At 38.0% G+C, this 14,904-nt stretch overlaps 1 protein-coding gene across 36 annotated transcripts in view; it reads right to left on the bottom strand.

Annotated features, from left to right (window-relative positions):
• LOC130923110 (ankyrin-3-like) overlaps window positions 1–14,904 on the bottom strand; it is a 184,125-nt gene that overhangs the window by 121,914 nt on the left and 47,307 nt on the right. The gene's annotated exons all lie outside the window — the stretch shown is intronic.

Raw genomic sequence — 14,904 nt, forward strand, 5'->3', positions numbered from 1 at the left:
CCCCGTTTACAGACATCGCGCAACCGCTTATGTTTCAACCCAGCCATAAAAATAAGCTTAGCAATTATATTTATTATTCTAAATGTCTGTTGTTTTTAGCTTAGAATCATTAATTGATGTCTAATATTTCGTTTAAAAAGAAAAATAATAATAATATTTTTTTTAAAATTATTCACTCGCATATTTTAAACTTTTAAACAAATTACGTCACAATGAAAAAAATGGTGTATGTAAAAAAGTCACGGATATCTACCTCATAACTATCGCTTAATTGTATGTTTTTTAGGGGGGTTCCTGACTGGTTACATTTTCTCCAATATGTTAGATGATAAATAATCGATCCAAAAAAAAAAAAAAAAAAAAAAAAACGTTTAAAAGGGTAAATATATGAAAAAGAAAATCTTGATCACTCCTTGATGACTGCGATTTCTGCATCGCGACCCTTGTTATATTACTATGTTTTGCCCATAAAATCCCCCAAAAATCACCTGAGTGTTTTCCGCCATATATATATACTGTATATATATTATACTGTATATTTGTAAACTGATTTATGGCCTTTGAAAAAGAGAATGAAAAAACAACCCTTCTCTTTCTTCTCTGCCTCTTTCTGTACTATTGATACTTGCAATCAGGGTAAGGCTGAAATTATCTGATTTAGAGCTAGCGTGGCACATGGAGGTGTGGGTATCAGACATGGTCTGAGGGCCCTCTTTTACTTTGAGCCCAGCCCCTCCAAACATTCCTGCTTTACAAACACTCACAATCAAAGCTATTGACATTGGGCCAACAATGCATGTTTTTACCCTCATGAACACCTTTCATATTTGCCTAACGTGATTAAACACGTCAATAAATGTGATCAGTATAACCCACGTGCACTAAATTCCACTGCTGCAATTCAATCAGATATATCACAAAATATTTCTTGGAATTAGCGCTTTGCTGCAAGCTTGTCACAACCTGCCTATAAATCCAAAGGCTCTGTCCGCCTTTGCTAATCCTCTCACTCTCTCTGCACAAAAGACAAGCTCGACCATCTCGGAGGAGTAGTAAAGCATCTCGTCTCGGTCACTCTGCATATGGGCTATCTGAATATGTGTGCACACATACATACACACTATGGACAAGATTTACTGCTACTGCTGCATGGTGCTCGCTCAAGGGTATCGCTTCCCTCCTGCCACCTGGGACTTGAAACCATTGGGAGGGACAAAAGGAGGACAAGGAGAGAAAGTGAGGAAAGAAAATGCCAGATGGAATGTACAGTGTCTAAATTACAAAATATAGGATGACAATGAAATACATATTTGTCCACGTTTTGAAACTATTTGGATTTGTTTTGAATAGGCTTTTGGAGTAACCAACACCAAATGTTTATAAACTGCGCACGCAATTATTTAAATTCAATTGTAAACAGTCGGAAAGCATACAATTAAACACTATTCCATCGGTCACTGCTAATGTGGAGTGCAGCTTTTTTTTTTATTTTTATTTTTTAAATTGGAGTTGGGGTACACTTTTACAGACAAATTCTCAGGAGCCTTTCTACCATCCAGGCCACACATGCCTTCCCCTGGTCACTGAACTCAGAAATCAAGTTAACATAATAAGTAAATAAATTACCAAAAATTAAATTAAAACAAACAAACAAAGAACTCTTTCTTGGTTTTCACTCTTTATGGTACAGTGCCAATTTCTCACATCAGCAATTTCACTTCACTTTTTTTTTTTTAACTTCTGTTTTTATGGTATTTTCGATCCATACAATTTACTTAATTTTGAAGTTCCATTGTGTAGTCTATCAGATTCCCCATACACGTATGAAAAAGCTCTCCAAAGTCCATCAGTCAGCAACATAAATTACTTTGGCAAAAATGGTGAGTTTCCATTCAGGCCTTGGCAGAGATTTTATCTGGCATTAAGTCAATGTGATGACGATTTCAACCTTGTGGCCCTTAGCATTCCTCTGAGTCCTTTCAGCAGTCAAACACTGGACTCTGGTGGTCAGTTTGTACATCACAGGCCTTTGGAAGACAAGTGGTCAACAGTACAGTATTAGCACTTGGAATGGGGGATGGTACCAGCTCCTATAGTGACTTTTGATTATTGTCAAGTATAAAGCGAAAGATAAACAGTATTATGCTGAATAAACTGATTTATGTTCAACGCAAAGTGTGTGCAGAGACCATGTCAACTTTCTGCTACTGCAAAATATTAGATCATTTGGTCAACTAACTCCTGAGGTTAGCATCCTGTAATCCCTTTAAAGCAAGGGTGAATGTTTGCATAGGGACAGTAGGGACATAACACTACCAACTTTTCAGGATGCTCAAATTGTCCCCACCAACGTTCAAGCAACCTTTTTTGCATTGTATAATGATTTCAGTAATATAGGTAATTTAGATTGTCGTCCCCTATGTTGTAAGGATAGAATTGACCCTACCATTGTTAAGTAATTATTTTCATTATGTTCAGACTTACATTTCACCAGTGTTGTTAATCTTACTTTAAAAAAAATAATTACAGTTACAAATTACTTCTCCCAAAAAGTAATTGAGTTAGTAACTCAGTTACCTCAATGTAAGAGTAATTAGTTACTTGGCAATTTTTTTTTTTTTTTTTTAAATAGGTCACACTACTAGTATGTTTTTTTTAAAGGTTTTTTGGGGGACAATAGACCCTAGCCCAATTCTTTACCCTAAGCTTAACTAGACACAGAGGTATTGTGGGTATTGTGATAACTAGATTGTAACCTTTGCTGTTTGGAAGTCATTTCATGTTGTGTAAAAAATGTATGTTAAAGTTGTTATAATTGCTCTCTTTATTGAATTAGTTCCCTTCTGTCTACTTTCGACATGTGAAAGTTTTAGAATTGTATCATAATTTAAAGATAGATTCAAGTCAAGATTTTGCCGATTTAAGAGTATTTTAGATTAAAAAAAAAAAAAAAAAGTTACTTAGGTTCGCTAGGAGGATTTGCTACAAACGAGCCTTCTTGAGATGTCGACTGCTTTAAGATGGCGGCTGTTTACTAACGCTGGCGAGTCTGTCATTTCGCATCTAGTTCTCTACACATGTGCTAACGCCACCGAGTCTGTCATTTCGCATCTAGTTCTATATATATGTGACATTACCGTAGCATCTTGTGGGCGTAGTTTGTAGACTGTCGGCTGCAGTCAGGTATTATTGGAGCCACCTAGCATCGCGTTTGCAACGGCGTCACAAATCCCTTCCCTCCTACCCACTCCCATTCTGCTCTCTCCGTGTCTCTCAGACATTTCTTGATTCATTCAACCAACATAATAATGCTTAGTAATACATGCCTTTACATGCTCAGTAACGGTAACAGCGTTGCAAAGATGAGAAGTGTAATTAATTAGATTACTCACTACTGAAAAAAATAACGCTGTTAGTAACGCCGTAATACTCTAACGCCGTTATTAACAACACTGCATTTAACCGTATTCACTTGGTGAATGTGCCGGTCCATTTTTTTCCCCCTTAAACGCTGATGACTCGATCCCCCCCCCACACACACACACACGCACACAGCCCAGACATAGACAACATGTCGACAACATGCCACCTTCTCCGCTCCCTTCGAAGAGGAGGGATACTAGAAGTTAGTTTTGGCCAGAAAGAGCAGCCACTATAAGTAATGTAAAAAGATATCGATGTTGTGGAGGTGGGGAACACACCGCCAATTTTACTGCTGAAAGTCCGATCTGCATGAGAGTTAACATTAAACTGTGAACTTGCTAACAGGCACAACTCGAGTAGGAAGATGCTTTAAGAGAAGTGTCCTCTGTATGTGTTTTCTCACGTTAATGTTATTCAAACTGTTTTAATTTTTATTTTATTAATGTGGACTTAAAACAGCCCAAATGAGCTTTATTTTTTTTGTTGAGTTTGGCTTTGCTTGTGGACAAAAGCAGTAGTGTTTTACCTGAAGAAAGGCTTTACTTTTATTTATTTTTGTTAGTCCCCGACAAATAAGGTTTTTCAGTTATATTTTATTTATTTAGACGGACAATGTTGAGTGATCTTAGGACAAATGTTTATTTTTTGCATTTCTGGATAGTTAAAAGCTTATTAACAAGTTTGTATTTATTGTGTATATTAGAGCTGAAACAAATACTCGAGCAACTCGAGTAACTCGAGTTTAAAAACTGATCCGAGTAATTTTATCCACCTCGAGTAATCGTTTAATCTTGACAGTTCTAAGCATCACGTTTTGCCCGGACTACTATTAATACGGGACAACGCGCTGATGTCACGTGCGTAGCGGAAGAAGTAATAAATAAATTTAAAAAATACTTACTGCAGCCGACAGCCGCTACAAACGACCCGACATTGCTAAAAACTAGCCCGCATGATGCTACGGTGGTAGCAGGTAGTGTCTGATGCAGGGGTCGCGTTAACCGAATATTTTCCGTCGTTTTTAAAACGGTGACGGAAAAAACTGAAGTCCACCTGTCATTTTGACAGGTTGCAATTCACACCCCAGATCACAGGGTGGCAAGTGAACATATTAATTAGCTATTGTCTCTCTTGATGCATGACGTCGTTGGCCTTACTCTGAAAAATGTCAAGGCAACTGAGTGTCCGAAGTTTCTTCAAAAAGCCCCAAAACGACGATGGTGTTGATAAAAGAGGTGAAAAAACAGGGACTGCACAAGCGGGCACGCAATTCAAGTCCATGCGCACCAGGATGAAGGTGTAAGACTCCGTTCAGGCCACAGCAGGTGAACTGTTAATTTCATTGTTCAATATGTAGCCTTACCTACTGGGGCCACAGTCAGCTGTTTTTGTCACTGCGGAGAAAAAGTTACATATTCATCTGCTTGATGTGTGATGGCACGGTGTGGATTCTCTGTTAAGTTTGTTCAGACAGAATATTAATTTAAAATGAATGAAAACTAAATACTATTGAATATGTTGAAGCGGTATGCAATGTTAAGAGTCTTGTTAGCTCGAATTGCTGTGTCCAGCCGCTGTAGCTCTGCTGCTCTCTGTGAACTCTATTCACGCCGGAACGCGCGCGGCTCTTAAGTGTCTCTGTCACGTGACTGTGTCGTAGCCGGTAACGCGCTTGGCCAAATGGACACACAAGTACGGATGGTGAATTATGCCAAACAAAGGATCACCACAATGTCATTATCATCATTTTAAAAATGTAAGTGACGGGTAAAAATAGATTATGACCGGATTTTTATGATCCTGTCAGTCAACATGACAGACAACGAAAAAGTCTAGCGCAACCTCTGGTCTGATGCGTCTCATAGAGATCACATGTATGTTGAACTAGATGCGAAATGACAGAGTCAGCGGTGTTAGTAGACAACCGCCATCTTAAAGCACTAGACTTGTAAGCGCTAATAAATAAGATTAACGTTACTGTCACTCGCTCACGTAACGTTAGCCCTGCGGAGGGCTAGGTTTCTATTAATTATGACCACTGTCGGTGCGTGGCTAACGTGTCTTACATACGGGCTTTATTTAATCTGTGAAAACATAGCACTGTAGAGTGATGAGGGTGTAAAATAAAAAATTAATAATGCTAACTGTCAATTTTAGCTCAGTAGTCATTGCTGGATAAAACACCAAGTAGCACTGGTCCCTAATGTGCTCCAATACAGCAGGTATCATATATTTATTTTGAACACTGCAAAAACTCAAAATCCTATCAGGACTTACAGTTTAGACTAACTCAAAACTTAACTAGAACTTAAAAATAGCTTGACACAAATAGAAATTCAATTGAAAAACGTGGGAAAAACACCTAACTTTTAAGTGATTTGTGTTATCAAGCGTAATGGCATTTTTAAGTAAGAAATTATATATATGTACAGGGGTGCACATATTTTTTTTGCCCAGGTTCTCAGAGGAGGACCTGGAGATGTGACTTGGTCCTCATTGAGCTTGAGAGCCGACCCGCCTGATGCGATAAAATTATGACAAGCTTTACTTAGAGCCAATTACCTTTAATTAATTATATTAACAATTAATGCTTGATTAACATCAACTGGCACAACAAAATTGCCATTACTTTGAAGTGAAATGTAAAGAAATAAACATAAAAGCACTAATTCAAAATAAAGGGCATTATGGGGCTCCCACATTAACTCCAAGCCTTTGTAAAAGTGGGATGTCCTCCTCATAAGAGCTCATTGAACGTGCATGTTTAGCTTTGTGAAATGCGTTTGTCAGTGCACGGCGTTGTTCTTCAACTTTATTCCGCCACTTGTCCATAGGGCGAGTGGGGTCCTGTCTGACATCGATAGTTTGCTTAATTGCCACATGCTGTTTTTTTCGTGCTTTTCAAAGTTTGGATGGCTGAAATTCTTTGACCCTACATAAAATGCGCTGCTCTTATCAGCGACATTGGGATTCTTACGGCAAATTTTGTACCACATTTCCGTGCGAGCATCATTTGTTTCTAGCCATGGTACCTCCTGCAGCCACTTTTCAGCAAAAGTCCTTTTTTTCGGTAACTCCGGTGACGTCTCTGTCGTCTGTCTGTCTTTTGACGGGGGTGGGGGAACACGGAAATAATTACTCAGTGGGGCCTGCCTCTTTGACATTTTGAGAAGTGATTTTCTTGTGTCCGCCGCAAATACAGTGGTCAGCCATCGGTACGCAAAAGCGTATGGAAGCCGTTGAGGGTCCGCGCATGCGGACTGGACTTATGTGCACCCCTGTATATATATATACACATATATATACACATATATACACACACACATATATATATATATATATGTATATATATATATATATATATATATATATATGTATATATATATATATATATATATATATATATATATATATATACACATACATACATACAGTGGGGAGAACAAGTATTTGATACACTGCCAATGGGAAAACCCATAAGTATATACTTATATACACTTAATATATATACTTATATATATGTATATATATATATTATATTATATATATATTATTTTTCATATGCTCTAAGAGTTTTTTGAGTGAAAGCAGTGAATTAGTTTTTAATTAGTTTTATTCAAGTTACATCTGAGATACAATTGTTGGCTGTTTTCAACAATGTACATCGAAAATAAGGACATTGATTGACTGAAAATGGTTCAATATTAGATGAAATGTCTTGTTTTCTTATGTATATTTACAATTGCTGTTCACCTACAAATATATGTTTTATCCGATTTCTCGATTAATCGATAGAATTTTCAGTCGATTACTCGATTACTAAAATATTCGATAGCTGCAGCCTTAGTGTATATTAATATAAATGTTCAAATATTGCAATTTAAATTTGCTTATAAAATCCTGACTTATTTATTCTGGACGTTTTCAAAACTTTTCATAACTAGTTTTTGAAAACAAAGGCTTGAATGTAACAGTGTATCACCTGGACCAATACACATGAAAGTTAGTATACGTCAATGCAGATTTATTTTGTCTTGATCATTTAGCCTACCAATTAACATTTAGCCTACCAATTAATTAGGTTCATTTCTTTGAGAAAATTAGCCCTGACCCCCGTTCATCAAATCTGTTTGGTCTTAATAATGTCCCATCCCCAGCAAAAAGTGTACATACAGGTTATATTGTTGTATCGTCTCTACCAATGTTGAGAACAAACCTACGCGCTTGCTTTTAAGGACTCAAATATAATAGGTGAAAGACTGGAGTTACACAATATTATATTGGTGGCTTCATACTACACAAATTCTCGATGGAAGTCTGTATTCCTGGAGTTTCTGACAAAAATATGAGATGAAGAAAGAATTCCCATCTGATACGGGTGCTGCTCCTGGTGCAGGAGGCAAAGAAGGATTTACCATGGAGACATTTCATCAGCTTCAGACACACGTTTGCAATAAGTGATGATGCTGTAGTTGTGTTCAAGATGAGGAAAAAATGGTGCCAGTGATGGATGAACATGTATATTGAGAATGACTCCATTCACCTTGCACCCTTCGCTTCAAACACATGACCAAATGTTTCAAAATTTTAATCAATTTATCAATGGATGAATTTTAAAGGAGATATGTGCTTATGATTAAAAATACAAGTGTTGTGAGTGATTCATGTGGTCATGTTACAAATTAACCTTGGACTTTGGCAGTTTAAAGAGATTATTTTACAAAGGAAAAAGGTGACAGACAAGTCTATAAACTTCCTGGTATAATTGGAGGCTTCGCCAGCCTGCAAATGAATGGCGCTTGCACAGAGCCACCACTGGCAAATTGAACCACTCCACTGAGTGCCATTCCAATGTCCTCAAAATGAATACTGTCTCTTTGTCCGTAATTTTATTAGTGTTCAGACAGGGGGAAATATAACCACTTAATGATCTTCTAATGTTATCATTTGCTATGTAATCAGGTTTGGTGAATACACGGAAGGGTAAATGCATGTGATCTATGTAGTATGTATTTATAGTAGCTGTGTGTGTGACAGGGGATCTTCCTCTATACACACAAAGGAGAAGAAAAACCAAATGCACAAAGTTCTTGTGATCTCCTCATAATGTATTAAGTCATCAAAACAAGTCTGTTTATAAAAAAATAAGACCCGTTTTACGCCTGAAAAAGATATTAAAGTGTTCTGTAATATGACTATTAACATCATTTACGACTTACAAGAACAAGTGCAGGGATACTACCCTTGTAAATGGTGCACCCAGCATACGTCCAATCCAAATCATCCATTGCTATATACCGTATTGGCCCGAATATAATATGGTGTTTTTTGCATTGAAAAAAGACTGAAAAAGAGGGGTCGTCTTATATTCGCGGTCTAGACATTATACCCATTCACAACGTTAGATGGCGCCAGATATCATTGAAGCAATGTTCTGTCATGACAGATCTCAGCTACTCTCCCCATTCACGACGCTAAATGGCGCCAGATATCATTGAAACGATGTTCTGTCATGACAGCTACTCTGAAGTTTAACCTGTTTGCATTTTATTGCAATGTTTTTCCTTATTCAGATTTGTTTCAAGACTACAGTTACAGTTAGACTTCACTTTGATGGTTAATGCAGTTATTGCGATTTTGTTGTTTTATCACAATAGATTGGTTTATTTACATTTCAAAAACCAGAAGCCATTCATTAACGAATGTTATTGCACTTTAGTTTACATATTTAAATATTCAGATATTAGGATTTGAATGAGGCAAAATAACATGCTTTTTATCTCAAATATATTGTTATAATATTTTTTTTTCGAATCTACTGTAATTATTTTCTGTATAAAAATTAATTTGGTGTTCAAAAAGTCTTTTTTCAAACTTGAGTCTTGAAAAAGAGGGGGTCGTCTTATAATCAGGGCCGTCTTATGTTCGGGCCAATACAGTACTTGCCAGACTAACAGAACCAAACATGCAGTTGTATCAATGCAACATCTCTTGGAATCGTATGTAAAAACCAAAATAGCTTCAGACTGAGAATGAGAGAAGCACAGTGACCATTTTCATTGGATCTTTGGCAGGTACGGAGCACCAGACTGGAGCCATCTGTCCCCGGTAGACCTCCTACAAACATACTCCCCCCCCCCACACACACACACACAGTTACTAGTGCAAAGACCAAAAATACGCCAGCGAACATGATAAATTTAAGAGAACATGTTGTCATCCATCAGACTCCAGGCCAAGGAAATAATTAAGGCCTTAAAGAAAAATGAAGTTGACGTGGACACTATATTGTCAACTACATCAATATCTCAATCATAAATCTTAATGAGAGATGGGAAATAGGTTAACTGAACATATAATGTGAAATTAATACCATTTGCCCGTGTCACTCAAAAATGAGCAGTTCAGTGACTCATGTGTACTTTACGTTGAGTCCATCAATGTAAACATGATGATCTTTGATGTTTTGGGTGCAAAAAAAAAAGTCAAGCTAATATCAAGTGGCAGGTGGATGTTGCACTCGTGCATGACAGACAATTTAATTTGTGGGCGGAAGCACTTTTACTTTAAAGGGTATTCGCTGTGTGATACTAAAATCTATGAGTGACATGACTGTGACCCCACCACCCCCACCCCACCTTCTGCCCACACTATGTGAGGGCGGATTGGGTGGCCCTCTCTGACCTTAAATGTCCAGGCATTCATCCATCACATGCAGCTTTAGCAGACCCCTCATCTAGGCTGAAAATACACATAAACTTAAGAACATTTGCATAATAAAAAAATTAAATTACGATACAGTAGTACACATATTGTCTGGTGGGTGTGTCCTATTACAGTTCACGTAAAGGTGCCAGAGGTAATCATGAAGGTCAAGAGAGACTAATAGCTTTCAATGCAGATGCAACCTTGCATGATAGCTTGAGTCTAACTGGTTTATGCACACATTCACACATAGACTTGTGAAAATAGAATATTTTAGGAATCGACTGTTCTATTGAACATTCTATCAATCAATCGAATAATTAGATCAAGAGTTTATTTACATTGAAATTTATTTCAGAATGATTATCTCCCAAATTACTGTTCATTGACAAAATATTGTTGTTTCTTTGGTATCAGCCCACAATTTACTGCAAACCAGTAAACAATTTTAAAGCAATATTATATGAGAAGCAATATCACGGGAAGGATAAAGAACCCTCAGCCCCTCCCCCAAAATTAAAAAGTATAGCTCCGATAATCGATGAGTATACATCGCTAGAATATACTGTCACCACCAAAAGTGATTCTGATCCGTTCACAAATACTAACAGAGGAGCAGAAATTTTATTTCTGCAATTAATGAATCTTAATTAATCAACCCTGAGACAAAAAAATAAAACAAATCTATCCCCGAGGATTGATACCTACCAAATTTCATTCTGATCCGTCTAAACGAATAACGGCGGATTAGCGATTTCAGTTAGTTTCCTCCCCAAAACAACACAAACAAAATAAGTGAGTTCCTAAGTTGCCTGCGGGCAGTCTAAAATGAAAATTAAGATTGAAAAAGTGATTAAATGGTAGTGAATAATAATGTTTCAGTTCCATTGACGACGACAAACGTCTAATCCACCTGAACTAAAAAGGGTGGTAAATGGGACTTGACATCTATCCCCATCAATGACAGCGAATGAGCTAATGGCTGTGTAGCCATGCAAGTTCTCGCTGCCTGGAGGCAAGGTCCCACCAAAAGTTAAAAGGTGGCTACGAGTGTCAACACAGCTGACACACAGCTGACAGTGACACGCACACTTACGCAAACACACCACTTACAGAAACACTTATACAGTGACAGCAACCTTGTCAGCAGCGATCTAACTAACAACTCGTCTGACTCCAATTTTTTTGTCTCAGTGCATCACATTCAAAAGTCGTGCTGACCAGTGTGAAAACTATGAGCTTGAGGCACAACTTTAATACAACTCTTGTTCTTTGCTGAACAACTGGTTTAAAGGATATTCATATTTTAAGCAGGTAAGCTAAACTCAAGCTAATGCATGCTGAGAATGTTAGCTTTTGGAAACATAATAACCATACAGAGTACACTTGTAAACACTTGGCAAGATCACCGAGCTCTATTGGCGTGTGTAAAAAAAACATTATGAAAAATGCTGACATATTCACTACGAAGTTGCCAGAATATTAGTTTAAATCAATAATCAGCTAACCTATGATCATTTATTTATTTATTTATTTATTTATACATTATCATGTATTAACATACATATGGTCATATATCTGTCAGTTTCCCCTCACTTCATATAATAAGGTAGAGAAACTCCTCAGTGCATCGATATCCAATCCATTCCAGTTGTTCATATGAAGTACGCCCACATCTCTGAAAATTCAGTCCACGTTTTCCCTGTGACCTTGCTCGCAGTCGGTACTTCTGACGCACACAGAGCAGAGCGTGAATAGACTGATGAAGGATGGACACAAGAAGGTTTTTCAAAAAAGTGAGTATTTACCACTGCTGGTAGTAACAGTTGGTTAATTCCAACCTCTGACACACACAGAGCAGAGCGTGAATAGATTGATGAAGGATGGCCATAAGAAAGTTTTTCAAAAAAGTGAGTATTTATCACTGCTGGGAGTAACAGTTGGTTAATTCCAGCTCCCAGCCAACAGCAGAAAGTCCCATGTAATTAATAACCCAAATGCTCTGTGTTTGACAAATGAAAACCTGACTTGCACACTAAACACCATATCTACGTACGTCTTACCTTGTTTTGTGGTCGAAAGTTACATCGCAGCTGTAAAATAACGCTGGTACTTAGCTGCCGCTAGCTAGTTAGTCTGAAATGCATTGTGAAGGTCCTAGTAGAGTTAAGTGTGCACTCTTTTTACCACTATCTTTGGGCTGACTTCCTTCTGGAGTATCAGCTGTGTTTCTCACTTAACACATAGATGAGCACAGGAGCTGAGCTCATTCACATATGATTATCATCAGTGTATAGTCATAATAATACACTAATAATAATCTTTCCACCACCTTTATTAACCTATAGGAGTGATTGATCGATTTGGCACCCTTAAAAACAGATGGCATTCTTTGATGCTTCCATCTACCAAGTAACTTGCAATTGTAGGCATTTTTTCCTGTTACCACTGTATTAAACAAATAGACTGAAACAACAACAATAATAATAAATCAAGTATCAGTCTTTGTTAGCTGTTTGAAGTTTTGTGCTTGTACGCTACGTTCACTTACTTCCTGTGCATCTCCTGGGGGCTAAGCCCCATCTGGTCTTAAAACATAGTGACGCCCCTGGCAAGCTCGACTATAGCGTCGAACACTGCAAGCACACCCTGAATGAATGTTCTGGCCTTGAGGGGTAAACATTAACAACGTGTACAAGCAGACCATAAAGCGTAGCGCCATTAAACTAGAACTACTCGCCGACGCTTGGATAACTACACCCATCAGTCAGTTAGAGTTTACCTTTACATAAAGTGGATATATTTCATGCTAGGCTAAATTTGAGACATGGAAAATGGAATGTGTAGCCTACTGATGTAATGTGAAATATAAGGTAACTATATTTTGATTTTTTTAAAAAATGAAGTTCATTCAAAGATGCCTTATCACTTTAATATATTTATTGTGTGCCTCCTCCATCTGGATACAATATTATTAAATAAAAATGATTTTTTAAAAAAAATTAATGCCTCTTCTGTATTAGTGAATTATCCTTGAACAAAATAATAGTTGTTTTTTCAATTTTTACTGTACAAATAAATAATCTGAAATGTTCTAGATAGCACCGCTTCTGTAGAAAATCAAACTTTTAACAAAAACCTTTTACTCTAGCCTCACAACAATACTAATTTAACAACAACAACAAGAAAAAACATCACTTTAGTTTTTAGTTTGCTTTATTTTTTAGTTTGTGTTTTAGGCTTTTAGCCCTTTTGGGGACGATGGAACACTGCTTCAATGTGTTTTCTCTGTTACTGAGCACAGCAGAACCAACCACTGGGCAGGCTCTCTGGGAACATGTCAAAGACAGCACAGTACCATAGTATTCTGTGCAAAGCATCAGTCAATTTCAACACACACTAATTGGTCCTGTGAAAAATAATGAAAACCGGACATTTTTAATGAATTTACATAACCCCGCTGGACGCCCCGGACAGGACGTAAGAAGTGGACATGTCTGGGCAAAAGAGGACGTTTGGTCACCCTAGTGAAATACCAACATGCGGGGATCTCAACTCTCCCGCCTTGAGAGTGAGGCACATGCATTCCAGGCCATTCACGCTCCCTACCTCACACCTTACCTTTCTCACTTCCCAACAATATTTCGTACTGCTAGTCCCCATGTTATGACGTACGTATGACGTGATTTCAACTTTACAACGCTGGAGCCTCATCAGCCATTTTTTCTCCAGTCAACCGTAAACGATACCTTACTTTATTTTATTAATATGACTACTCTGCCCTTTGTTGAAATGTGTATTTGATTATAAAGCACGCGATTAAGAGCGTATGTACACACGAAGAAGAACGTATTTGCTCACACGAAGAAGAGCGCACGCACACACACGAGAAAGAACGCATCTGGTTCCAGGAAGAAGTGGCACAGCCGAGTGAGAAAGAGGGCAAAGATTACAGCTTGGCTCACTGTCTAGCTAGTATTTAGCTCCAAAATCTTGGCGAGGACAGTACAATGAAGTTTAATATGTTTTTGGATAGTTATTTAGGGGGTATTTAGGAGTACTTAAAGGGTAAATTCCGTCTTACGCGGAAAGTCGGGTTACGTCGCCAGCGTATGAATGGAACTCATTCGTTACCCAGGGACTACCTGTATCTCAATTAGAGATTAGATTTTGTGCCCGAACCAGAACCCGACCCGACCCGACATTCGGGTCTGGTCGGGCCCACATTTTAAGCATTAACGTTCGGGTCAGGTCGGGTCGGGCCGCCATGCCGGACTAATAAATTATTAAAAAAAAAAAAAAAAATGGAGAGCAGGCTCTCTGTATTGCGCTTTTGCTTGTGCGTGTGCACGAACGCCGTGGCGCCGGCCGCTTTTTCTTCTTGTCCTCCCGCTGTACCGTTTGCGCACGGCAGAGGCGCCGCCCTCATTTTCATTTCCTTGTCAGAGAGGAGCGTCCATGTGAGAACAATATCCCACACACTCAGAAATATGTTTAACAAACTTTCCCAGCGTTATTTCGTTGTGTGAATGCTTTGATAATTCTCAAAAAAATATGTAGATTATTTAAACATTAAGAAAACTTGCGTTTTTTTCTGCCAACTCGAAGAAATGAAAATAAATTGCTGCTGCTGCGTTTTTTCCGCGTCACTCAAAAAAAAAAAAAGAACAAAAAAAAAAATGGAGAGCAGGCTCTCTGTATTGCCCTTTTGCTTGTGCGTGTGCACGAACGCCGTGGCGCCGGCCGCTTTTTCTTTTTGTCCTCCCGCTGTACCGT

The sequence above is a fragment of the Corythoichthys intestinalis genome, chromosome 10 (genome assembly GCF_030265065.1).
Source record: "Corythoichthys intestinalis isolate RoL2023-P3 chromosome 10, ASM3026506v1, whole genome shotgun sequence".
NCBI lineage: Eukaryota > Metazoa > Chordata > Actinopteri > Syngnathiformes > Syngnathidae > Corythoichthys > Corythoichthys intestinalis.